This window comes from Nycticebus coucang, chromosome X (assembly GCF_027406575.1).
Source record: "Nycticebus coucang isolate mNycCou1 chromosome X, mNycCou1.pri, whole genome shotgun sequence".
Lineage (NCBI taxonomy): Eukaryota > Metazoa > Chordata > Mammalia > Primates > Lorisidae > Nycticebus > Nycticebus coucang.
This window is the reverse complement of record NC_069804.1, coordinates 162081191-162108194: the sequence shown is the minus strand read 5'-3', so window position 1 is coordinate 162108194 and position 27004 is coordinate 162081191. Positions and strand designations below refer to the sequence as shown.

Sequence of the window (27004 nt, the reverse complement as noted above, 5' to 3'; positions counted from 1 at the left end):
CGAATTTCTCAATTACTGGTCCATGAATTGGCAAGGGAATTAAAAAATTGTTTATTTTTACATTTTATTACTGTTCGTTATAAAAATAATATAAGCACATTAAATAAAATGGTAAAAGAAAAAGAAAAACAATTCCATGGCATTATTTCATATATTTTTCATATATATTTGTTTTATATATATATTTTTTTCTCTGTTTTCAGTATATAAGAGTTGTTTTGGTATGCTAAGGGCTGCCTTAACAAAGTGCCATAAACTGAGTGCCTTAAATGAAAGAAATTTATTGTCTCACAGTTCCAGAGGCTGAAGTCCAAAATCAAAGTGTTGGCAAGGTTGGTTCTTTCTGAGGCCTGTGAAGAAGACTCTATCCTATGCCTCACTCCTAGTTTCTGGTGGTTTGCTGGCAATCTTTGGCATTCTTTGGCTTCTAGAAGCATAACTTCTACATCTGCCTTCATCTTCACATGGCGTTCACCCTGTCTGGGGCACTGGCTCCAAATATCACCTTTTTATAAGGGCACTGGTGGTATAGGATTAGGGGCCCATCCTACTCCAGTATGATCTCATCTTAACTTAAATAATTATACCTGCAACTACCTTATTTTCATATAAGGTCACATTCTGAGCTACTGGGGGGAGGACTTCAACATATAAATTTTGGGGCAGGCTCAATTCAACCAATACCAAAAGTCAAACCCACCTATAATATATGAGTGTTGGCGGGGCACGGTGGCTCATGCCTGTAATCTTAGCACTCTGGGAGGCTGAGGCGGGTGTATTGCTTGAGCTCATGAGTTCAAGACCAGCCTGAGCAAAAGCAAGACCCCGTCTCTACTAAAAATAGAAAACCTGAGGCAAGAGGATCGTTTGAGCCAGAGTTGGAAGTTGCTGTGAGCTATGATGCCACAGCATTCTACCTAGGGCGACAGCTTGAGACTCTGTCTCAAAAAAAAAAAAATATATATATATATATATATATGTATGTATATGAGTCCTTAGTCACTTACATTCTCATAACCATAGCTATTATTTTTGTTAATCATTTTTTGCTAATTAGGGAAAGAAATGTACCATGCTGTTTTTTCTTTTTTTGATTATTATGTGCATGTAATAGTTGTATATCTTCACAGAGTTGGATTTTTTTGTTTGTTCTTTTGCTTTATGAATAAGTTTATTCTTTTAAATCAGGAAACACTCACATAAAATTGCTGTTTGGTTTAGCTTTCAGCAGCTCGTTCCTGAGCTCTAAGGAAGTTTGCCTTCTTTTGAGCTACCCAATCTTTCTTCTGGGCAAGGGACATTTTGGGACGGTTCCATCTCTTCTTTTTAACTTCTCTCTTGGGCTTTTTCTCATAGACTGGGTTATCTCGTATAGCCGTGTGAGCTTTCTTATACATCTCCTCCATCATGTCTGGAGTGACATTGTTCTTTATGTATTGAGAGAACTGTTTTTTGTAAGCATCTTCATCTTCTTCCATTAGGTAATGCATATAATCTGCAATATTCTGTCCCATGATAATGCTTCCAATGTACTTCAGCACTCAAATCCTTGCTTTCAGAATCATAACCAGGGAATGGTTTGGTACTGTGAGGGATAGACAAGCCTCCATCCACAGCTCCCTTCAGGGCTCCAAAAACTTTATTGCCAGTGGTAGTCCTGGCAAGGCCTGTATCCAAATAGCATGTAAAAGCATCAGGCTGGCCATCGATGCTTTCCACATTATATTCATTGCCAGTCACCTCCACTTGGCCTTCATAGATCTTGTCGATGCCAAACCTACTGAGAAGCCTGTGGGCCAGCAGCAGGCCAGTACAGTATGCTGCAGCATAATTTGTCAGGCCAACCTTCACACCGTATTTTGGTAGTTCATGTAAATGAGCTGCGCAGACTATCATATCCCCTTCTATATGGACATAAGCAATCTGACAAATGATGTCTCTGTTAGTCACACGAACTATCATTCTGTATTCGGGTGTGTTGTACTTATTTTTATCTTGTATCACCAAGCATTTCCGAGCATAGTAATCAGTTTTACCCTCTCGTCACCTTCTAAATTTCACTTGGTATCTCTTAAAGTAGGCCTTATTCGTGACAAGTTTAACAAACCCTCTTAATTTCTGTACTTGTTTCCTCCAAGACCAATGCCAATCTTTGAGCAGTCAAGTGCTACCAAACGTCAGACCATTCCCAATACCCTATATCCCACTTCGAAAACCTAACCTCTGATATTTACATATTTCTCACTTCCCACGTACGTTTTTCAAAACCCTAGATTAGCTGCCACAATACTTAATCCGGCAAGAGCACACTCAGCAATTATTCCCCATTAAAACAGCACTGCCTACCCCCCAAAACTCAAGTAACACACCACCCCTCCTTTGGGGCCCCGTCCTGACAATCATTATAAACTTGTGCTGGGGACGAACTGGAGAAAGCAGGAGGCGCATATTCCAAATTCAAAGGTTTCCTTCTGGGAGCCAGGGACGCTTCGGCCTCCAATCTCCGCTGACAGTTTGGGCTTAAAAGCCACGTCTTTGGCGCACAAGCACAGGCTGCCTGAAAGACTCGCCCGTTCCAAGATTCCCCGGAAAGCCCACGAAGCAGCCCGGATGGAGCCGGGGCCAAAGACCCACAGCCTGCCTTCCACCAACCAGTCTGCCAACCACCAGCTAGTCAGACCCACTACGTGCAACCTCTCGGTCCGGCCGTCTGCCAGTGCCCACTCAGACGAGATGGCACTATCCACGGAGGTGTTTACTGAACTCACCCGAGTTCAATCCACCACCCAAGCTCACACTATCCTTCTCTGCCACTCCCTCCCCCAAGCTCGCACCCTGGCAGCAGCCATTAAGGCCACCCTGGGAGCAGAGCCAAAGCAGGACTGGCAATCTAAAGCCATCCGATCTGGGCCCTAGGCTGGCCTTCGGGCAAGGAAAAGGAACCCCCGTGCGCCCGAACCCTCAAGATCCCCACAGAGTTGTTTGAATATCTTTTTTCCTAACTAGTGAGCATGAATCATATTCTATACTTGCTTACTAGTTGAATTTCTTCTTATGGGAAAGGTCTGTTCATGTCCACTGCTCCTATGTTTTTAAATTATGAAAGTAATATATCATAAAATGTTTGAACAAGAGAGAAAATACAAACCACCCATAATGACCTATTCCAACACAATTCTTGCCATTTTACTGACTTCTAGGCCATTTTCATATGTATGTTTTACTTTTTTGTAATTGTAGTGCAAATAAAATCTTATCTGCTACTTTTTTCTCCTTATAGTATATTATAAAAGTGAAATGGCTTAATCGTCAGTGTACCAGAATAGCTCGTTCTTCAACAATTATGAATTCAGAACTAGGCTTCCAGTATTAGACAAATAAAAGCTTTTTCAAGAGTATATCACTTGGCTATTAAGGGGTACAAAATAAGATTTCTTGTTGCAAGAAAGTTAAAATTACACTTACATACCACAGTGTAACTATTAAGCGAATCAATAATCTAGCTATTAGACATGATTTTTGTCCATTTTTCAGGTGACACAATTCAGTTTTCAGAATTTCCTTCTTTCTAGACCACATGCTTGAAATGCAACATAAAGATGATCTTAACACACATCAGGACATATATTTAAGAACCAGAACCATACTGGTTACTAGTTAAACTAGTAGAGGGTCCATGATTTCAAACTATATTTTAAAAGCCATAAATTTAGGGCAGCGCCTGTGGCTCAAGGAGTAGGGCGCCGGTCCCATATGCTAGAGGTGGCGGGTTCAAACCGAGCCCCAGCCAGAAAAAAAAAAAAAAAAGCCATAAATTTAAAAAAGTACTTTACAGGGGCTCTTTCAAAGTAAACTTGTATATAACAAAACCTATGGTTTCATAAAACCAAATTTATTCGGTGGATAAAATGGAAACATAGAATCCATTTTTCTCCTCCACAAAGAAAAAAAAAACTTTTTTTTTGAGACAGAGCCTCAAGCTGTCACCCTGGGTAGAGTGCCGTGACATCACAGCTCACAGCAACCTCAAACTCCTGGGCTCAAGCGATTCTCTTGCCTCCGCCTCACAAGTAGCTGGGACTACAGGCGTCCACCACAATGCCTGGCTATTTTTTGATTGCAGTCATCATTGTCGTTTGGCAGGCCTGGGCTGGATTCAAACCTGCCAGCTCAGGCGTATGTGGCTGGCACCTTTAGCAGCTTGAGCTACAGATGCCAAGCCAAGAAAAAAATTTGTGTTAGAAGCAAAAGATGTTACAAGTCATCATTTGTTCATCATCTGAATTATACTCAGCTAAAAGATATAGCTAATGGTGTCTGTAATGCAGCTGGTAATATGTACTAATTATTTCCATTTGTTATCCTGCCTTTTATTTCACTGGTAATATTTTGCCCAAATTGTCACTTGTATTTCAATCTCTCTATTAAACTATAAAGATTAACTTCAAACTAAAACTTTAAAAAGCTTAACATCTAAATAAACAGTGATACAGAAAGAAGTGTTTCTCAATATATATGGTGAAGGACTTTTCTAAAACTTTCTAATTTGTAGTGGACCAATACTTTTATAAAATACAATAAAAGTGAACTATTAGAAATATTTTTTAAAAAACACCCTGAAGATCGAAAACACAGCTTCCAAAATGTTTTTAGATTATTGTTTCAAATTTATATAAAAGTTTAAGAAGTTTAATCTTAATTCTTGTTCTTATCCAGGCATGTACTGGTAACAAACAGTCCATGAACCACACTTTGAATAGCGTTGGTGTAAGAGTCCCTATTCTCAAAGAACTTAGAATCTTCTTAGGGTGAACATTACAAGAGTACATGTAACCAAGCATAAAATTGTATCACAATGTATGCTCCCTCAGACCTCACCTGCTCTTAAAGGTTGTGGTGGATACAACACGGGTAGGGGAGCACATATCTTAGTTCCCAGGGAGGCAAAAAATGTTGACAGCTTAAAGAAGTCAAAGCATCAAAAGTAGCTGTAAACAGCTACATAAATTGTAAATCAAAAGTCACGGTTCTTTTAGTTGCATGACTGTAAAAGCATAGATTTCATGGACAAAACAGCCATTATCATGTCTAAATAATCACAATGTAGTAAGAACAACTACATTTATCTGAATTGGCTTACAACCAGTCTTGGGGAGTCTCCAGTTCCCTCTGCACTGAACCCCCACTCTGTTATTTCTTAGAATTCCCAAGAGTGTATCTCACTCATACAATCATTAAATGGTCTTACCTATACTCATCCATTATCTGATCATCTGATGCCAAGGCCTTTGATGCTGATGAAGTCATCATTATTGCCAGGGTTTTCTGTCTTCAAGCTTTAAGATTCAAGAGAAGAAAACAGAAGTTTTGCCAATGGATTATTAAGTTTAATATTGAGAGGTGCCATGAACTTTTTCCTCCTCTTGGTTCCCAGATCCATTTATTCTGACAATGAGAGAAATACATTATTATGTGTATGTACACATTGCTATGTTACATATGCATTACTTCCTGGTTCAGAGTGATTTCACATTCTATAGCACAGCATTCCAATCTTGCAAGGTATTAGTTTCCCAGGTAGTACCAAGACTGGACTGAATCTTCAGTAAGCCTTTCCAACAATCTATAAAGCCTACTGCTTCAGTAATGATGTTCATGGTAAGATCAATGAATCTCATTGACTTAGACCCAATTATCAGCAGCAGCAACAAACTCTGAGTCTCCTGTAAATTATACTTTGAGGTGACAAGCCATAATCTAGTGGCACTTCCATTGTAAATGAGGTAGCAATTTACCTTCATTAGAATGGAAACTATTTCTGGATTTGCTCTTCCTGACCGAACTGGTGCCATACCTCCATAATGGAAACTAAGGATTTGGGGGAAGTGTAAAACAAAAGTATTATACTTTTAAAGTATATAGGCTCACGCCTATAATGCCAGTGTTTGGGAGGTGGAGGAGGGAGGATCTCTTGAGCCCATGAGTTTGGAACCAGCCTGGGCATCAAAGAAAGACCTTACTCTACAAAAAAAAAAAACAAACAAAAACAATTAGCCAGGCATAAGGGTGTATGCCTGTAGTCGCAGCTACTCAGGAGGCTGAGGTGAGAGGGTCACTTGAGCTTTGAAGGTGAAAGTTGCAGTGAGCTATGATCCCACCCCTGCACTCCAGTCTAGGGAACAGCCTAAGATCCTATCTCTAAATAAAATTTCTCACTCTCTATGTCAATTCTAAGGAGTTCTTAACATTTTCATCTTACAAAAACTTCAGTAGTCTGATGGAGCCTACGAGCCTCTTCTCAGAACTCTCAAGTGGAAAACATAAAGTACACAAGATCGTTGAAGAGTCAGCTCCAAGATGGTGCACTAGAGACATCTTATCACCAAACGCTCTCAGCCACTCCAACACCCAAGCCTAGAGATACAGAAAATTAAGAAGGAGAAAGCAGAGGACAAAGTAGGAGAAGGAAGTGAACAAGAAGAAAACACACATGAGGAGGAACCAAAAAAAAAAAAAATTCTGGCAACATGAAAAACTAGAACAGATCAGTCCTACCCCTCAAGGGATCATGAGGCTACTACCACTGAGGATCACAACTTTAAAAAAATTATGAAAATGTGCTAGTTTTATATACAATATGAAATACTTACAACAAACTGGTTAACATAGCCTTCACCACACTTTCTTTTTTCTTTTTGTAGAGACAGAGTCTCACTGTACCGCCCTCGGGTAGAGTGCCGTGGCGTCACACGGCTCACAGCAACCTCTAACTCTTGGGCTTCCGCGATTCTCTCGCCTCAGCCTCCCGAGTAGCTGGGACTACAGGCGCCCGCCACAACGCCCAGCTATTTTTTTGTTGCAGTTTGGCCGGGGCTGGGTTTGAACCCGCCACCCTCGGCATATGGGGCCAGTGCCCTACTCACTGAGCCACAGGCGCCGCCCTCACCACACTTTCTTAATTATTGTGTTAAGACATTTATACTCTACACTTAGTAGAATTGACATGTACCCTTGTAAAATACAAATGCATTAATGTACACAGCTACGATTTAACAATAAAAAAATTATGAAAATGACAGAAAGGGAATTTAGAGTATGGAGGGCAAAAACTATGAAAGGAATTGAAGAGAAAGTGGAAAACCACCAAAAGGAAATCCAAAAATTGATTCTACAACTGAATAAAAGACATAATGAAATTAGAAAGGATATAGGGAACTTAAGCAATTGGAGGAGTCAGAGAACTCAAAGATGTAGTAGAAAGCATCAATAACAGATTGGACCATGGAGAAGAAAGAATCTTGGAGCTAGAGGATATGGTTCTTGAGCTAACTCAGGCATTTAAAGAGGCAGAAAAGAGTAAAAGCACAGCAATCTCTTAGAGAATTAAGAGCATGAAGCATACAAACATATAAATTATAGGCATGTCTAAAGGAGGAGAGTGACCCAAAAGTATGGAAGCCCTACTAGAGAATATCATAACTGAAAATTTCCTAAGTATCACCAAAGATTCTGACATACTCCATTTATTTATTATTTATTTATGGACATACTCCTTTTAGATGGATATCAAATTCCAGTTTGTCTCAATACAAACAGAGCATCTCCTAGACGCTTTGTAATGAAACTGGCTAAGGTCAAAATGAGGGAGAAAATTCTGCATGGAGCCAGGAGTAAGCACCAATTGAACTACAGGGGTAGACACATCAGGGTGACATCAGACTTTGCAGCTGCAACTTTACAAGCCAGAACAGATTAGGTGTCAACTTTCAATGTACTCGAAAAAAACAATATCCAGCCTAGGAGCCTGTGTCCTGTCAAACTAAGTTTTATATTCAGTGGAGAAATCAAATCTATTCCTAACAATCAATCATTAAGGAAATTTGCCAGTTTTGCAGGAAGTATTCAAACCCACACTACACATTGACCATCACAACAGACCACCAGCAAAGTAAAGATAACTGGAAATAAGAGGTCAAAACTTAGCTTCCACAAGGCACAAAGGATAAAACTAAGCATCAGACCTCCAAAAAATAAGACACACATAATTCCATCAAATTTATCAATTCTCTCAATAAAGACAAATGGCTTGAATTCCCCACCGAAGAGACACAGACTAGCTGACTGAATAAAAAAGCATAAGACAACTATATATGGTTTTCAGGAAACACATCTAACCTTTAGGACAAAATAAGACTCAGGGCGAAGGGTTGGCAAACAATATTTCAGGCAAATATTATCAGAAGAGAGGAGGTATCACAATTTTATTTGCAGATACAAGTGACTTTAAAGCAACAAAAGTAAGAAAAGGAAAGATATACACTATATACTGATCAAGGGAACAATATAACAAGAAGACATTATCAATTCTAAATATATATGCACTCAACTTAAATGCTCCAAGATTTAGAAAACAAACCCCAACCAATTTGAAAACTAGGTTATCATACAACACCATAAAAGCTGGGAACCTCAATACCCCACTGATAGAACTGGACAAATCTTCTGAACAGAAACTAAACAAAGTAACAAGGAACTTAAAAATGATCCTAGAACAATAAGGCCTAATAGAAACAGAACATACCACCTTAAAAGTATTGAGTATACATTATTCTTGCCAGCTCATGGATCATACTGCAAAATTGACCATATCCTAGGACACGAATCAAACCTCAAGGAATTTTTTTTTTAAAGTAAATATTTTGGGTTAATGCGAGATAAAAACAACAAGGTCAAAATATTTGATTTTCTTAGGTAGAGTCCCTCTTATGGTTATGTCCCACACACAAAAGTTGTGCATAACGCCTCCCCCAACTCCCTTCCCCACCTTCTTACCCCTCTCCCCAACTTGAATGGAAATGAGCTTTTCTCCTATGTGGGCATTCATTAGATTGTCTATTGGCTTCATATTAGTATTGAGTACATTGGATAATTGCTTTTCCACTCTCATGATACTTTGCTAAGAAGAATGTGTTTAAACTCCATCCAGGATATTACAAAAGATGTGAAGTCACCATCTTTGCTGTTGTTGTTGTTGTTGTTGCAGTTTGGCTGGGGCCAGGTTTGAACCCACCACCCTCGATATATGGGGCTGGCACCCTACTCACTAAGCCACAGGTGCCACCCAAAGTCACCATCTTTTTATGGCTGAATAGTATTCCATGGTATGCATGTACCACAATTTGTTAATCCATTCCTGAGTTGATGAGCATTTAGGTTGTTTCCACGTCTTGGCAACTGTAAATTGAGCTGCGATAAACAATCTAGTGGAAATGTCCTTATGATAAAATGATTTTTTTTTTATTCTGGGAAGATGCCTGGTAATGGGATTGTTGGGATAAATGGGAGATCTAATTTGAGATCTTTGAGGATTGCCATACTTTTTTCCAAAGAGGCTATATTAGTTTGCAGTACCATCAGCAGTGTAAAAGATTTCCCCTCTCTCCACATCCGTGCCAGCATCTGCAGCTTTGGGATTTTGTGCTGTGGGCTAATCTTACTGGTGTTAGGTGATACCTCAGGGTAGTTTTGATTTGCATTTCTCTGGTAATTAGGGATGATGAGCATTTTTTCATCTGTTTGTTAGTCATTCATCTATCTTCCTTAGATAAGGTTCTATTCATTTCTCTTGCCAGTGATATATGGGATTGTTGGCTTTTTTGTTATTGTTGATTAATTTGAGTTCTCTATAGATCCTAGATATCAAGCCTTTGTCCAAATCATAATATGCAAATATCTTTTCCCATTCTGAAGGTTGTCTATTTGCTTTGGTTGTTGTCTCCTCAGCTGTACAGTTTAATTCAGTTTAACTGAAGCTTTTCAGTTTAATTAAGTCCCATTTGTTTATTTTTGTTGTTGTTGCAATTGTCGTGGAAGTCTTTTTCATAAAATCTTTCCCCAGGCCAATATCCTCAAATGTTTACCCACACTTTCTTTGAGGATTTTTATGGTTTCGTACCTTAGATTTAAATCTTTTATTCATCTTGAATCAATTTTTGTAAGTGGTAAGAGGTACAGTTCCAGTTTCAGTCTTTACATGTGGATATCTAGTCTTCCCAGCAGCATTTATTGAATAGGGATTCTTTTCCCCAAAGCTCTTGTTTTATATATCATAGATTAGGTGGCTGTAAGATGTTAGTTTCATCTCACAAATCTCAAGAAAATTCAAAGAATATATATTTTACCTTGAATCTTTTCAGACCATACAAGAAAAAAGGTAGAACGTAACACCAAGAAAAATTTTGATCTCCACAGAGTCATGGAAACTAAACAACCTTATGCTGAGTGACAGCTGGGTCAAGGAGGAGATAAAGGAGGAAATCATTAGGGCTTGGTGCCTGTAGCTCAAGTGGCTAAGGTGCCAGCCACATACACCATAGCTGGCGGGTTTGAATCCAGCCCCTGGCCTGCCAAACAACAATGACAACTACAACCAAACGATGCCGGGTATTGTGGCAGTTGCCTGTAGTCCCAGCTACTTGGGAGGCTGAGGCAAGAGAATCACTTAAGCCCAGCAGCTGGAGGTTGCTGTGAGCTATGATGCCACAGCACTCTACCCAGGGCGAAAGCATGAGGCTCTGTCTCAAAAAAAAAAAAAAAAGGGGGGGAATCATTAGATTTGCCAAATATAATGATGATAAAGCCAGAAGCCATCAAAACCTATGAGATACTGCAAAGGCTGTCCTAAGAGGGAAATTTATCACATTAGATGTCCATATACAAAACACAGAAAGAGTGCACATAATCAATCTAATGAACCACCTCAAGGAGCTGTAAAAGAAAGAGCAATCCAATCCCATAACTGTTCTTCATTTTGTATGGAACCAGAATAAAATCCATATGGCCAAGCAATTTTTAGCAATAAAAACAAATCTGGAGGCATCTCTTTACCAGACTTCAGGTTATAGTATAAGTCCACAGTGATCAAAACAGCATTTTATTGGGACAAAAATAGAGACAAAGATCTATGGATCAAAATAGAAAACCTAAGGAGGAAATCAGCCTCATATCACCATCTGATATTAGACAAACCAAATAAAAGCATACGCTGGGGAAAAGAATCTCTATTCAACAAATGGTGTTAGGAGAATTGGATAAGCACATGTATATAGTGAAACTGGACCTGCACCTCACAGCACTTAGAAAAGTTGACTAATGCTAGATAAAAGATTTAAATCTAAGACACAACATGATAAAACCCCTAGAACAGCAGTTCTCAACCTGTGGGTTGCAACTCCCTTTTAACAATGAAAATACATTGCAGCATTAGGAAGATTGAGAACCACTGCCCTGAAGAAAGTGTGGAGAAAAACTCTTAACGATATTGGCCTGGGGAAAGATTTTATGAAGAAGACTCCATTGGCAATGGCAGCAAAAACACAAAGAAATAAATAGAACCTAATTAATCTAAAAAGCTTCTGCACAGCTAAGGACACAACAACTAAAGCAAATAGACAACCTACAGAGTGGGAGAAGATATTTGCATGTTTCGAATCTGACAAAGACTTGATAACCAAAATCTACAGAGAACAGAAATTAATCAATAAAAAAGACCAAATAATCTCTTCTATCAAGAGAGAAGAGGAAAGAGATAAGAGTAGACCCTTCTCCAAAGCAGATAAATGAATGGCCAGAAAACAAATGAAAATATGTTCATCAACCCTAATCATCAGAGAAATGCAAATTCAAACCACCCTGATATATCACTTAACTCCAGTGAGAACAGCCCACATCGCAAAATCCCAAAGCTGCAGATACTAGTGAGGGTGAGGAGAAAGAGGAACACTTTTACACCAGTGGTTCTCAACCTTCCTAATGCCGCGAGCCTTTAATACAGTTCCTCATGTTGTGGTGACCCCCAACAAACTAAATAATTTTATGGTTGGGGGTCACCACAACATGAGGAACTGTATTAAAGGGTCGTGGCATTAGGAAGGTTGAGAACCACTGCTTTTGCACTGTTGGTGGGATTACAAACTAACATAGCCTCTTTGGAATGAAGTATGGAGAATTCTCAAAGAACTAAAAGTCAACCTTCCATTTGATCCTGCAATCCTACTACTAGGCATCTATCCGGAAGAAAAAAAATCATTTTTACCATGTACCATAAGAACATTTGTACTAGAATGTTTATTGCAACTCAGTTCACAATCACCAAGATGTGGAATCAACCCATGTGCCCATCAAAACATGAATGGATTAACAAACCGTGGTACATGCACACCATGGAATACTATTAGCCATAAAAAGATGGAGACTTTACATCTTTTGTTATCAATGTGGATAGAATTGGAGAACATTCACCTTAGTAAAGTATCATGAGAATGGAAAAGCAAGTCTCCAATGTACTTAATACTATGAAATGAGTAGTTGGACTAATACATGCCCACACAAGAGAAAAACACAATTAAACTCAAGTAGCAGAGAGGGGGAGAGGGGCAGGGGGAGGAGGTTGGTGTGCTCTCATATACATGGCACAGTATAAAGGTATATGGCACACTTCCTGGGGAAAGGCGCAACTACCACTTGGACTTTTTTTTTTTTTTCATGGATGTATACAGTGGCTTTATTCATAGTCGCCAAAAACTGGAAGCAATCAGGATGTCCTTCAATAGATGAATGTATAAATAAAGAGGGTATAAAAGTGCAACCCAATAACATCCATCAATAGAAATAAATGAGCAATCAAGTCAATAAAAGACGTGGGTGACCTGAAATGGATACTGCTAACCATGATTAAGATGTCAGGAACAGAGAAAGCTGTATGTGGCATGTGTAGGAGCAATTTGTACTATCTTTTTAGTTTTCTATTAATATAAAACTTCTCTAAAAGTAAGAAATTTTATTTAAAAAAACAGTAGCATTTTACAGGATATCTTAATATGTGTTAGGCTCATGAGTTCCTCAAAATTGAAATGCAAAAGAGAAAGTAAAAAGTGGATCTTAAAGGAATGTCCACGTTTCTATGATCACTGTGTCACTGAACTATGTCTTGACACCTCCAGGCTTAGCTGGTGGTTGAAGTAGAGAAAAGCTTAGAGGTACTTGGACTTTTTATATAACAAATGCAAACAATGTAACCTAATCATCTGCACCCTCATATTAATCTGAAATTTCAAAAAAAATATTATTAAGAAAACCGGTATTATATTATGTTGTTCTATATCAGGCCTCTTGGAATTCTATGAGCCCAAAATTAAGAAATCAAGCCTGTTATCAGTCCTCCCTTCTACTCCTTTCAAATCCATAACCATTTGACCAAACTGCCAGCTTCTTTCTGCCTAGGAATTGGTATAGATCAGAGGTTGGGAGACTCCAGTGTGTTGCCTATTTTTGTAAATAACAGTTCATTGGAACACAGCTATACCCATATATTTACATACTCTCTATTTGGTTTTCGCACTACCAGGGTAGAGCTGAGAAGTTGCAACAGTGATTGTATGTGACTAGCAAAGCAGAAAATATTTATTTGGCCCTTTAGAGAAAAAGTTTGCTGACCCCTGGTATAGAGATTGGCCTAAAGGCCAAGCATACAATGTGGAACAAAAGTTTTACTCCTTGAACTTCCACCCACTAGAAGGATTTTGCTTCCCCACTCTCCACTACAAACACCCTTCAGTGCCATTTTAAAATAGTTCACTTCTGGCTATTACAGGCATATTGTCCAGAGCCAGCTGTAAACAAAATTTGAATTCCCCATGAAGTTGTAGGTGTGAGTCATTGGAAGAATAGCTATGTGACAGGAATAGGTATGCTGGGAAAATTACCTTGAAGATCTACTTAGGTTACATTCCAATTATTCAGGTTCTATTGAAGAGAAAATGCTTCAGGGCATACCTGAGTTTATAGTAAGGTAGCTCTCAGCATCCAATTTATGATGGATTTGGATGTTACATTTGGGTTACATTATCGCTTGAAGTTCTGTGTTAGAAATGCAATCTCTACCAGAAACTGAAAGCAAGACAGAATTTGGTTTTAAAGGAGAAAAGTTAGTTTCTTAAGGTTAAGAACCACTGCTCTAGGGTGAACTTTCCACATGCTGTCATAACATCCCAATCTGCCACAAATGTTTTGCGTACCATATGCATTATTGAATGATAAAGGCCATGTGGCAGAATCACACTCACTACATCCTGGACCAGCTAGAGCCTCTTTTACTCTGGGCCCTCTCAAAGATGGAAGAGTTTTAAGTCACCCAGTAAAGGGAAAGAAGCAGCCAAACATTATATTATCCCCAATACCTATTAAATCCCACTAAATGATAGGGAGTCCAAGATATAGCAACATTTCATTCACTTTGAAAAGGTCATCCAATATGTCTCAGGTCAGTAGATCCACCTATGCCCCCCACCACTGCCCCACTGAAATTTTACTGAGGTGTTAGTGATGCAAGTGGTTCCCCAAAGCAGGGAGGAAGCTCCCTGGACTTACCAAGTGAGTTCTTGGCTTCTCACTGGAAAGAATTTGAGAGCAATCCAACTAGCCACACAAAGTATATTGAGAGAAAGGCAGACAACAGAGCCTACTCCACAGCGTAGGAGTCCTTTCAAGAGCAGAAGGCAAACCCCTGTAGGAGACGCCTGAAAAGAAACACCTTGGTAATGAGAGAATGGGGAAGTAATTGGTCTCTCGTTAAAAAGCATGAGAGCACAAACATCATTGCTTGGTAGTCTCCACACCTGTGGTGTAAATAGCCATAGGAGAAGCTAGTCGAGACTCCGGCTCCTACTAAGACTGACTGTTGCACCTTTGAGGCACTTTGGCACCTCTGACCTGACTGAGACAACTGTCTCCTCCTGATGGGATCCTTCCTTAACTGAGCCAACGGGCTCCCCAGCACTTATGGGGAGCCATACCCCGAGAGCTTGTACAGGCAGTCCGCATCCTGGCAGTTTCATGGGCCGGGGACGGCTACCTAGTGTCCTGGCTCCAACAAACCCCTTATGGGGTAATGGTGACGTTTTAAATGTTCAAAGACCCATTACAAAACAGCCATACATGACCAGTGTTGTCTTGAGGTCAAGCCATAAAAGGTAATTTAAGTGCAAACAGTTAGTAAGGCATCTGGTTTAGTAATTCTTCCATCCTCCTGTGGTCCCAGGATGCCAACTTGCTGGCAACTTCCTTGTTCAGGGTGGTTAGGGTCTGGTATCTTCTACCCAAATGGCTGTACTCAGGCTCTCTCAACCTTCCTTTTTTTTTTTTTTGTCTTATCCCCACGTTGTTAGCAGACTCCTGTAAGTTCTAGAGAATTAGCAACCATTTTCTAGCATCTAGGTTACCTGCCAACTTTTACTCCCCAGGTTTGGTCAACATGATGTCATCAATGGTAGACTAACATAATGATATCCTATGGGATGGCGAGGTGATCAAGATTCCTGGAAAATTAGTGGCACATGGCTGAAGAGTTGATTACACTGTGGCAAGGTAACGGAGATGTTCTGCTTCTGGTGTTCTCTGTTTATTGCTGGTCCTGTCTATTTCAAATGTTATTTTGCATATCATGGGTTTTTTGCATTAATTTTGAGTTTTATAAAATATTAAAATATTACTTATCTTGGTTATGGAGTTTTTTGGCACTCCTTTAAATATTGTGCCTGAGGCAAGCACTTCACTTGCCTCAGCTGAGTTCCTTGATTGAAACGTAGAGAAAATAAGCTTTCCTTAGATCAATAGCTACTTGCCAAGTGCCTATTCAATCAATCTGGAAGAGTAGCCACATGTAAACTATGAATGACAAAAGTTATTTTGAAACCCACCTGCCTTTTAAACTAGTCCAATATGAATTAAGTTACCACTCCTCCGTCTTTCATATTATCACTGATGACATTTACTTCTGTAATTTACCAAGAAGGCAGTGTTGCTTTTTTGTTAGGGAGGTGGAAGTCCAGGAGAATCTACTTGACCCTTTGTTCCATAATAATCTTAAAAGTTCTGTCTCTGTGGCTCAAGGAGCCCAGGGAGAAATTCTGTCTCTTGCTTGAATGTATGCATTTCATCATACCCTCAGGAAATATTTTCACTAGATTGGATTTGGCCATTTCACTGGGCCTGTAGTGAGACTGAGTAGGGTCAAAAGTGCATTTTTAAAAAAGAGACAAGGTCTTTTTCTGTCGCCCAGATTGGAATGCAGTGGTGTAATCATAACTCATTGTAGCCTCCAACTCCTGTGTTCAAGTGATCCTCCTGGCTCAGCCTCCCGAGTAGCTGGGACTACAGGTGCATGCCACCACGCCCAGCTAATTTTTCTCCTCCTCCTCTTCCTTCCTTTTTAGGATACAGTGTCTCATTATGTTGCCCAGGCTACTCTCAAACTCCTGGGCTCAAATGATTCTCTCACCTTGGCCTCTCAAAGTGCTGGGATTCATGAGCCTTTGTGCTCAGCCCCAAACTGCATTTATATTTGTCAGTCTATCCTAAGTCTATGATTGGTGGCCAGACCATTTAGTGTAAACTCAGAACTAGGATCTACCAATTTCTAAACTTTGTGAGATATTCCTCTTTCCCCAGGGAAAATGGCTGCAGGTTCACTGGGGAAAATGCATACATACTTGTGGTGTGCTTCCTCAAGGGAACTTGGCTTCCCCTTCATTTACTCAGGTCCAGGCCATGACTCACTATTGTGGTATACTGTCAGGTCTTCCTTCATTAACCAGGAGTTTTGTCAGTTATAGAAGGACCTCAGCAGTTTTCTCAGCTCTTTTCTGTTGCAGGGTCCCTGATCAATTACACAATGTAAAGATCCGTGGGAAGCACAATTCTTGGTTACCACACAGGCCCTGCTGCCTATTCTAGAACTCACACCATTCACATGTCAGTTCTGGTTGGGTGCCCCTTCCAGTCCCCAGAAGCCCAAGGCTTCTCATTCTTCCCAGTAAGATCAGCAGACCTGCCGTTTTTGCAGCCTGTCACACTAGCACACCCCCTTCTGGAGAAGATAAGCCGATAAATCTGCTTTGAAAGATAAGGGGTGTGAGTCTCCTCATTTTTCAACCATGCCAGTAAAGATTGATTTAAGCAGGATCATCAACTGATGCTGAAATAAAGGGGAAATTTGGATTAAGAGTAAAAGATTTATATTGTTCTTAAAGTGTCTCTCCATAGACTATTAGTTAACAGAGAAAAAAAATAACTATAAGGTGGAAAAATCAGTAAATAACTTGATTGGGTGATCAAAATTAACATCACCTATAATAGGGGGCAAATAGACATCCTGTGCCTACCAACATTGTGCCCTAAGAAGAACACAATATCAGTTATGTAGTTTTCTAGCCAGGAATGCATAATACCAATCTCAGAGTGAGGAAATATCAGACAAACTCCAAATGAGGAACGCGCTATCAAAAAAAAAAAGGGAGGGAGATTGTATTCTTCGAAAATCTCAATGTCATAAGAGAAAAACTGTGTCAATGGTCCAGACTAAAGGAGACTAAATGCAATACCTGGTGCTAGAATGGATTCTGTGCTAAAGGACAAAATAAGGGCTATTAAGGACGTTATGGTCAATTGACAAAATTGGAGTATGGAAGTTAAATTAGATGAAAACTTTGTAGTAATGTTAATTTCAATGAAGTTCCAGATTGTTCCGTGGTTATGTAGTAGAATATTCTTATTCTTAGAAAATATTAAAGGATCAGAAAACCTTTTGATTAGCATATATAAAAAGAATGTGTGTGAAATGATAAAGCAAATGAGGTATAACAATAGATGTAGTTGGGTAAAGGACATGTGAAAGTTTTTTGTGCTGTTCTTATTCTTTCAACTCTCCTAAAAGTTTTACGTTATTTTCAAAGAGGAAAAAAAAGGTATTTGGGTTTGACTCTCCAATTTGTCTCTAGTCATCTGGCCTTTCAAGGGATATAATTAGGAGACAAGCAGCAAATCGCAGGTGATAAATTTACACTAGCATACTTCTTTTTCTTTTCCTTTTTTTTTTTTTTTTTTTTGATACAGAGTCTCAATCTGTACCCTGGTTAGAGTGCTCTGGCATCATAGTTCACAGCAACCTCAAACTGTTGGGCTCAAGCAATCCCCTTGCCTCAGCCTCTGGAGTAGCTGGGACCTCAGGTACCCACCACAGTACAGGGTTAGGTTTTTCTGTTCTTAGTAGAGATGGAGTCTCGCTGTTGCTCGGGCTGATCTCAATCTCCTGAGCTCAGGCAGTCCACCCACCTTGGCCTTCCCGAGCGCTAGGATTACAGGCATGAGCCACTCTGCCTGGTGTAGCACACTTCCTTTTCAAAGCCCTTGAATTCCTTCCTGTGGATCATGCTGGTGGATTTCTAGGGTGTCAGCGCCCTAGATTTGTGTTAATCAAATCGGTAAAGTAATGCTCCAGGTAGCAAAGACAAACTCCATCATCCTTGGTAGAGCATCCTCAATACTCCAGTGTCTGGTACATAGAAAATTAACAGATTCCCACAAGTTTTCTGGGATCTTCCATACTGTCTTTGCATTTGTCCAACCCCCTGAGACATGCTGAGGCTTAATTCTGGTTGCAGGTCGACTATGAACGAAGGATGAGGCATGAAGGGAGTTGTCTTCCTCTAGAAAGGGAACACCCGCAGGAAAGAAGGAATAGTTTCATTAGACCAAGGGTGGGGTGAGGAGCTGCTTCCTTTGGCCAGGGATGAGTTTCTTTCAGCAGGGTCAAATACACCCTCAAGTTTCAGTCTGTAATTTTGAAGGAGTGAGGAACTTTTTGAAGTGAGAAATTACAAAATTGTTCCTTACACTTTTGTGATTTATCCAAAGTTGTAAAATGCAGCACCTCTACCTGCTAGGTCCTACTCTTCCTCACTGTTCGAAAATAAAATCCATATAGTTCCCCAGAGGCTCACTGTCAGTGAGCACTTCGTTCCAGGTGAGCACTGGCTGTAGCTGACAATCTTTGTTCCCTTACGGATCACCGAGGGCTCAGCACCAGTCTTGGAACACACACTGGAGCTCCTCCATTGCCTCTTGCCCTCTGCCTGCCAGATTATTGGTATGTACTCAGCACAAGAAATAGAATGGGAAAATATAAGATTTGGTTCTTTCAAAGATCTTTCACATAAATAATTCCATAGTGTCTTTCATCATTATTACAACCAAGTGAGATAGTAGGATAGTTAATATCTATGTTTTAGAGCTGCAGTCACCACCACCCCGGCTGTTGACTGGTACCAGTCTGTGGCTGTTAAGAACCAGGCTGCACAGCAGGCGGTGAACGGCAGGTGACTGAATAAAGCTTCATTTGTATTTACAGCTGCTCCCCATCACTTGATTCACCACCTGAGCTCCACCTCCACCTCCCCTGTTATGTGTATGTATATATGTGTGTATATATATGTATATGGATAGTGCCAAAACTGTATATGCATTTTAAGAGATGTTATCTGTGTATTACTTTTTGAAGTTGATTGAATTACAGTAGCAATGTGTAGTAAGATGTTTGCTCAAAAGATGGAATTAATCAAATGAATGCTAGCATCACTGTGCTACAGGCATGAATAGGATAGCTTTTTCTCTTAAAATATATATACATGCACACACATTTATATATAACAGTATTATTACATTTTCTTTTTCAATCATCAGTTGATGGATGCTGAAGTTAATTCCAAATCTTTAATATTATGAATAGTGCTGAAACAAATACGAGTGAGGAATTATGAAATTGTTCTTTACACTTTTCTAATTTATCCAAAGGTACCTTTTTGGTAGAGCAATTTCTTCTCTTTTGGGTATACACCCAGTATGGGATTTCTGGGTTGAACGGTAGTCTTATTTTTACTGCTTTGAGAAATCTCTATACTGATTTCCATAGAGAATGTACTAATTTACATTCCCACCAAGACTGTGTAAGTGTTCCCTTTTCTCTGCATCCTTCACAACATCTACTATTTTTTGAGATTTCAATAATAGCTATTCTGAATATTGTAAAATGGTATCTCATTGTGTGTGTGTGTGTGTGTGTGTGTTTAATTTCAGGTTATTGTGAGGGTACAAACATCCCGGCCACAATTTTTGAATTTGTTAGGTAGAGTCCCTATTGTAGTTATGTCCCATACCCAAAAGGTGTACCATACACCCCTACCTTGTGCCCTTTAAGTGGGAGCACTCCAATTCCCCCCTTCTCCCCCCCATTCCCCTCCCTCCAACTTGAATAGAATTAAGTATTTTGTTTGTTAGTTTGTTTTTGAGACAGTCTCACTATGTCACCCCTGGTAGAGTGCTGTGGTATCACAGCTAACAGCAATCTCAAACCCTTGAGCTTAAGCCATTCTCTTGCCTCAGCCTCCCAAGCAGCTGGGACCACAGGTGCTTGCCACAATGCCCAGCCATTTTTTGTTGTAGTTGTCATTGTTGTTTAGCTGGCCCAGGCTGGGTTCAAACTGGCCAGCCTCTGTGTATGTGGCTGGCGCCATAACCACTGTGCTACAGGCACTGAGTCTTAAGTTTTTCTGTTATGTGGGTGTGTATTAGATTATCTACTGGCTTCATAATAAAATTGAGTACATTGAATAATTGCTTTTCCATTGTTGAGATACTTTACTAAGAAGAATGTGTTTCAACTCTATCCAAGTTAATACAAAAAAATGGAACGTCACCATCTTTTTTTTTTGAGACAGAGTCTCACAAGCTATCACCCTGGGTAGAGTGCTGTGGTGTCACTGCTCCCAGCAACCTCAAACTCTTGGGTTCAAGCCATCCTCTTGCCTCAGCCTCCCATTAGCTGGGACTACAGGTGCCTGCCACAACGCCCAGCTATTTTTTTTTCTTGTTGCTGTTGTCATTGTTGTTTTTGCTGGCCTGGGTGGTGTTTGAACCCACAAGCCTCAGTGTATGTGGCCGGCACCCTACCTACTGAACTACAGGCACCGCCCAATGTCACCATCTTTTATTACAGCTGAATAGTATTCCATGGTATACATATACCACAGCTTGTTAGTCCATTCCTGAATGTTGGGCATTTAGGTTGTTTCCCCATCTTGGTGATTATAAACTGAGCTTCAATAAACATTATAGTGCAAATGTATTTATGATAAAATGATTTTTTTCCTTCTGGGTAGATTCCTAGTAGTGGGATTGTGGGGTCAAATGGGAGGTCTAATTTGAGTTCTTTGAGAACTCACCACACTTCTTTCTAAAGAGGCTTATTAGTCTTCAGTCCCACCAACAGTGTAAAAGTGTCCTCCTCTCTCCACACTCGCACCAGCATCAACAACCCTCGGACTTTGTGATGTGGGCTATTCTCACTGGGGTTAATTGATATCTCAGGGTGGTTTTGATTTGCATTTCTCTGATGATTAGAGACAATGAGCACTGTTCCATATGTGTGTTAGCCATTCATCTGTCTTCCTCAGAGAAGGTTCTATTCATGTCTCTTGCCTAATGATACATGGGATTGTTTGCTTTTTTATTGTTGTTGATTAATTTGAATTCTCTATAGATCCTAGTTATCAAGCCTTTGTTAGATTTGTAATATGCAAATATCTGTTGTCATTCTGAAAGTTGTCTATTTCCTTTACTTGTTGTGTCCTTAGCTGTGCAGAAGCTTTTCGGTTTAATTAAGTCCCATTTGTTTATGTTTGTTGTTGCTGTGATTGCCACTAAAGTCTTCTCCATAAAAATCTTTCCCCAGGCTAACATCCTCAAGAGTTTCCCCCACACTTTCTTCTAGGATTTTTATCATTTCATGTCTTAGATTTAAATCTTTGCCCATCTTAAGTCAATTTTTGTAAGCGATGAAAGATGTGGGTCCAATTTTTGTCTTGTATATGTGGTTATCCAGTTCTCCCAAAACCATTTACTGAACAGGGATTCTCTTCCCCAGTGTATGCTTTTGTTTGGTTTATCAATGATGAGATAGTTATGAGAGATTGGTTTCATCTCTTGGTTTTCTATTTGGTTCCATATGCCTACGTGTCTATTTTGTGCCAATACCATGTTGTTTTGATCAATGTGGACTTGAAGTCTGGTAGAATACTGCCTCTGGTGTTGTTGTTATTATTTAAAATTGCCTTGGCTATACGGGTTTTTTTCTCTGCTTCCATACAAAATGAAGAAATTTTTTTTTTGAGTTCTTCAAAGTATGATGTTGATATTTTAATGGGCATTGCATTGAATCTGTAGATTGTTTTGGGAAGTATAGACATTTTAATAATGTTGATTTTTCCCAGCCATAAGCATGGTATGTTTTTCCATTTGTTGATGTCTTCTACTATTTCTTATCTTATGGTTTCATAATTCTCTTTGTAGAGTTCCTTTACCTCTTTTGTTACATATATTCCTAGGTATTTAATTTTCTGTGAAGCTACCATCAAGGGAGTTGTGTCTTTTATCAGCTTCTCAACTTGGCTGTTATTGGTGCATACAAAGGCTACTGATTCGTGGACATTGATTTTATACACTGAGATGTTACTGTATTTCTAGATCACTTCCAGGAGTCTTATGGTTGAGTCTTTAAAGAAGAGTTTGACCTCCTTTGCCCCCATTTGGATGTTCTTTATAGCCTTCTCTTGCCTGATTGCATTAGCTAGATCATCCAGCACTATGTTGAATAGTAGTGGTGATAGAGGACATCCTTGTCTGGTTCCAGTTCTAAGTGGCAAAGCTTTTAGTTTCCCTCCCTTCAGTATGATATTAGCTGTCAGTTTGTCATAGACAGCTTCAATCAGTTTAAGAAATGTGCCACCTCTGCCTATTTCCTTAAGTGTTTTTTTTTTTTTTGAGACAGAGCCTCAGGCTGTTGCCCTCGGTAGAGTGCCGTGGCATCACAGCTCACAGAACCTCCAACTCCTGGGCTCAAGCGAGTCTCCTGCCTCCGCCTCCCAAGTAGCTGGGACTACAGGTGCCTGCCACAACGCCCGGCTATTTTTTGGTTGCAGCCATCATTGTTGTTTGGCGGGCCCAGGCTGGATTCTAACCCACCAGCTCAGGTATACGTGGCTGGCACCTTAGCCACTTGAGCCACAGGTGCTGAGCCTCCTTAAGTGTTCTTGTCAGAAAAGGATACTGAATTTTATCAAATGCTTTTTTCTGCATCTCTTGAGAGGATCATATGGTCTTTGCTTTTGTGTCTATTAATATGGCTAATTACTTTTATGGATTTGCATATGTTAAACCAGCCTTGCATCCCTGGGATGAAGCCTGCTTAATCATGATCTATAATTATTTTTTAATGTGTAGCTGTAATCTATTGGCTAAGATTTTATTGAATATTTTTGCATCAGTATTCATTAGTAAAATTGGCCTGTAGTTCTCCTTTGTAGTTGGGTCCTTTCCTGGTTTGGGTATCAGGGTGATATTTGCTTCATAGAATGTGTTGGGGAAGGTTTCTTCCTTCTCAATGTTTTGTAATAGGTTGTGCAAGATAAGTACAAGCTCATCTTTGAAGGTTTGATAGAATTCTGGTGTGAAGCCATCTAGTTGAGGGCTTTTTTGTTGGAAGATATTTTATTGTTTCTTCAATCTCAGTGCTTGATATTGGTTATTTAAGAGATCTATTTTTTCTTGGTTAAGTGTAGGGAGATGGTATGATTCCAGGTATTGGTCTATTTCCTCCACATTGTCAAATTTCTGAGTGTAGAACTTTTGTAGTAGTCGGAGATAATCTCTTGTATCTCCAGTGAGCAGCCCAGTCCAAAATCAAAATACTATAGAACAGACCTTTCCTATCTCCAACCCTCCACAGGAGAGCTGGCCAACAGACTGGCCTCTGTTTGCACCAAGCATCTGACTTCCATGTCAGTTTTCCTCAGCTCCAGACCTCCTTGTTGGCTGTAAAAGTCTCCTGCTGCTTCACTGTGCCTCCAGAGTGATGTTTATGTGCATATTCCCCCAGCCAGAGGTGGCTAACATTCACTTTTTCCTGTCTCACCATGAGTAGCCGGCAAGGAGATGTCTCTTGTCTGACATCTTTTTTTTTTTTTTTTTAGAGATTGTATATTTGTTTGTTTGTTTATTCATTTATTTATTTTGAGACAGTCTCACTGTGTCACCTTGAGTAGAGTGCCATGGCATCACAGCTCACAATAACCTCAAACTCCTGGGCTTAAGCAATTCTCTTGCCTCAGCCTCCCAAGTAGCTGGGACTATAGGTGCTTGCCACAATGCCCGGCTATTTTTTTGTTGTGGTTATTGTTGTTTGGCAGGCCCAGGCTAGGTTCAAACCTGCCAGCTCTTGTGTATGTGACTGGTGCCCTAGCCTCTGAACTACAGGTGCCGGGCCAAGTCTGACATCTTGCTCTGCCCCTCACTGTGCTTTCAATATTCATTTTACTGATGATTAATAAATTCTGTCTATACACTTCACCCAGACTCTGAATGCTGGAATAACTTTGTCATGTGCATGCCTCTTCAGTGGGGCCCTTTCAAGAAGTTTCAAACATGGATAACTTCCTTAACAACACTTCTGACCCATGGTAAATATTTTGTATTTTTGCCCCACCAAATTCTTGAATTAACAGACTGCTCTTGCTGCAACTTTCTCTGTACTTTGTAGTCATAGGCAACTCCAACCAGTCTTTCAATTTATTGTTTTAGGCATGTCTCAGTGACCATCCTTTAAGCTTTCTCAACTTCAAAGGGTTGTCCAAACTCCAGAGGACAGATATCAGGCTCAAAGTAGTTAGTTCTCTTGAAATCTTTTAATTTGGCTTGAAGATTGGAGGAGTAGGGAGAGAAATGCACAGTGTTATGACAATCTTCAAAGTATTTCTCATTCATTAGTTGTCTTCCTGACCACTCTCATCTTCCCAGATGCAACTCCTAGCCCACTACCAGATGGAGGCTAATAGTGAGCAAGGCGTCACAGAACCTGTTTCAATGTATTATACATGTCTTCCATTAGATAATCTAATATTTCTATTTTGATTGATGAATATTTGCCATGCATATTTTTCAGTAACAATTTTAGGACAAAAAAATTCCATTTAAGCATTCTGCTTCATGGATAAGAGACACAAACATTAATATACAAAAAGATACAAATCCTGGCTCAAATAGCCTAATCTTTTAAAAATACCAGTAGTTTTGTTTTGGTTTGTTTGTTTGTTTGTTTTTGTGTGCGTGTGTGTGTACATTAATGTTTGTTTGTTTTTGAGACAGAATCTCAAGCTGTCGCCCTGGGTAGTGTCGTGGCATCACAACTCATAGCAACCTGGAACTCTTGGGCTTAAGCGATTCTTTTGCCTCAGCCTCCCAAGTAGCTGGGACTACAGGCTTCCACCACCATGTTCAGCTATTTTTGCCACATGCACCTAGGGTGGCTCGAACCTGCCACCCTAGGTGTATGTGGCCAGCGCCCTGCCAACTGAGCTATGGGCACTGCCAAAAAATACCAATAGTTTTATGTAGTTATATTGCACATGATAATTTGTGATATTGTTATCTATTCAATACCCAGAAAATAGCACAAGTTGGTTCAACAACATTTTGTGCAAAGGAGGAGATATCAGTGGACATTGAAATCTCAGATCTGGATGACTTCAAGGATGGTAAAGTAAGGAGGAACTCCACAAAACCACTCCTACATAAAAGCAGTGAGAACATGGGCCAAAAAATGTCAAAAATAATATTTTCAGAACTCTGGAAATTAATCAAAAGTTTACAAAATGTAAAGAATATTCCTTCAAGAAAAATGGCTTAATCTTAGTAAGAACAATGAGCTTTGTGGCATTAGAATTTCTCCTACTCCTATATATCTCTCCCCAGCTCTAAAATATGCTTGCAAATTAGTTCAGAATCATAGTGAAAAAAGGTTGTTTAAGAGCCAACAGAGCAGTGGTTCTCAACCTTCCTAATGCCGCAGCCCTTTAATACAGGTCCTGTGGGTCACGACCCACAGGTTGAGAACCGCTGCAATAGAGGGATCAGAATGGGGCTGGAGTTTTTCTAAGGACCAAATCTCAGAGAATTGTCTTATTTGACTAGTCTGATAATTTTCTGGAAAACTCAACTTGCAAGGTTGTCTTTATTTCACCTAATTCAGAGCCTGCCCAGTGTAAACAGCCTTTTCTCCAGAGGTGTTAGGTGCAAATGATTGGTGGATGTTGTTTAACATTGCAGCTGCCTGAGGCAGCAATAACATTTGGAAAAACAAGAAGCTAACCAAAAAACTGAGAGAAACATATGGGGAATGAGATGTCTATAGTGGGATTTTAAAATTTCTAACATATTCATCAGAATCTAGAAGGTCATGTGCATGTACAGGGCTGTGTGCACATCCAAGGGTATGTAAATGCTCAGGAAAGGCCTGAAAAGGCTCTAAGCTCTCACCTCTGACTGACCTTGAGGCTTTGCACAAGTAGGAATGAAGGCTAAGGCCATGTTATCAATGACCTGAGTGTTGTAGGCTTGACTGAACACACACACACACACACACACACACACACACACACACACACACACACACACACACACCCCTCAGCAAAGACTGGGAAGGTTATTGGTACCAGGACTTTAAGGAAATCTCTGTTCAGTCATTAGCTTACCATTAAACTTATTGGGAAGAGATTTCAGCAGTCACAGACAACAAAGAATATGAATTGCATTTCTTGATTTCAAAATTTATGTGATACTGTTCTAAAGACAGACCAACAGATCAGTGAAATAGAATAAACAATCCATAAATAAACCCATACATCTATGGTAAATTGATTTTCAACGAAAGTATAAAGACCATTCATTCAATGGAGAAGGAATAGTTTTTTCAACAAAAGATGCTGGGACAACTGGATATCCACATGCAAATAAATGGAGTTAGTCCCTTACCTCCTACCATATAAAAAAATTAACTCAAAATGGATAAAAGAGCTAAATATAAGAGCTTAAAATATAAAACTCTAAAAGGAAAGTAGATTTAAATCTTCATGTTTTAGATGAGGGCAATCTAGGCACTTCTTAGTTATAACACAAAGCAACCCAAGGGGGAAAAAAAAAACAAGGAAAAAAGTAGATAAATTGGATTTCATCAAATTAAAAACCTTTGTACTTCAAAAGATCAAGAAGGTAACAAGATAAC

The 27004-nt window shown here is 39.7% G+C and overlaps 1 pseudogene across 1 annotated transcript; it reads right to left on the bottom strand.

Annotated features, from left to right (window-relative positions):
• Positions 1-1165: 1165 nt before the first annotated feature.
• Positions 1166-2103, bottom strand: LOC128577587 (60S ribosomal protein L5-like; annotated as a pseudogene). The gene has a single exon (XR_008377594.1). The product of XR_008377594.1 is annotated as a 60S ribosomal protein L5-like (transcript).
• Positions 2104-27004: the final 24901 nt, after the last annotated feature.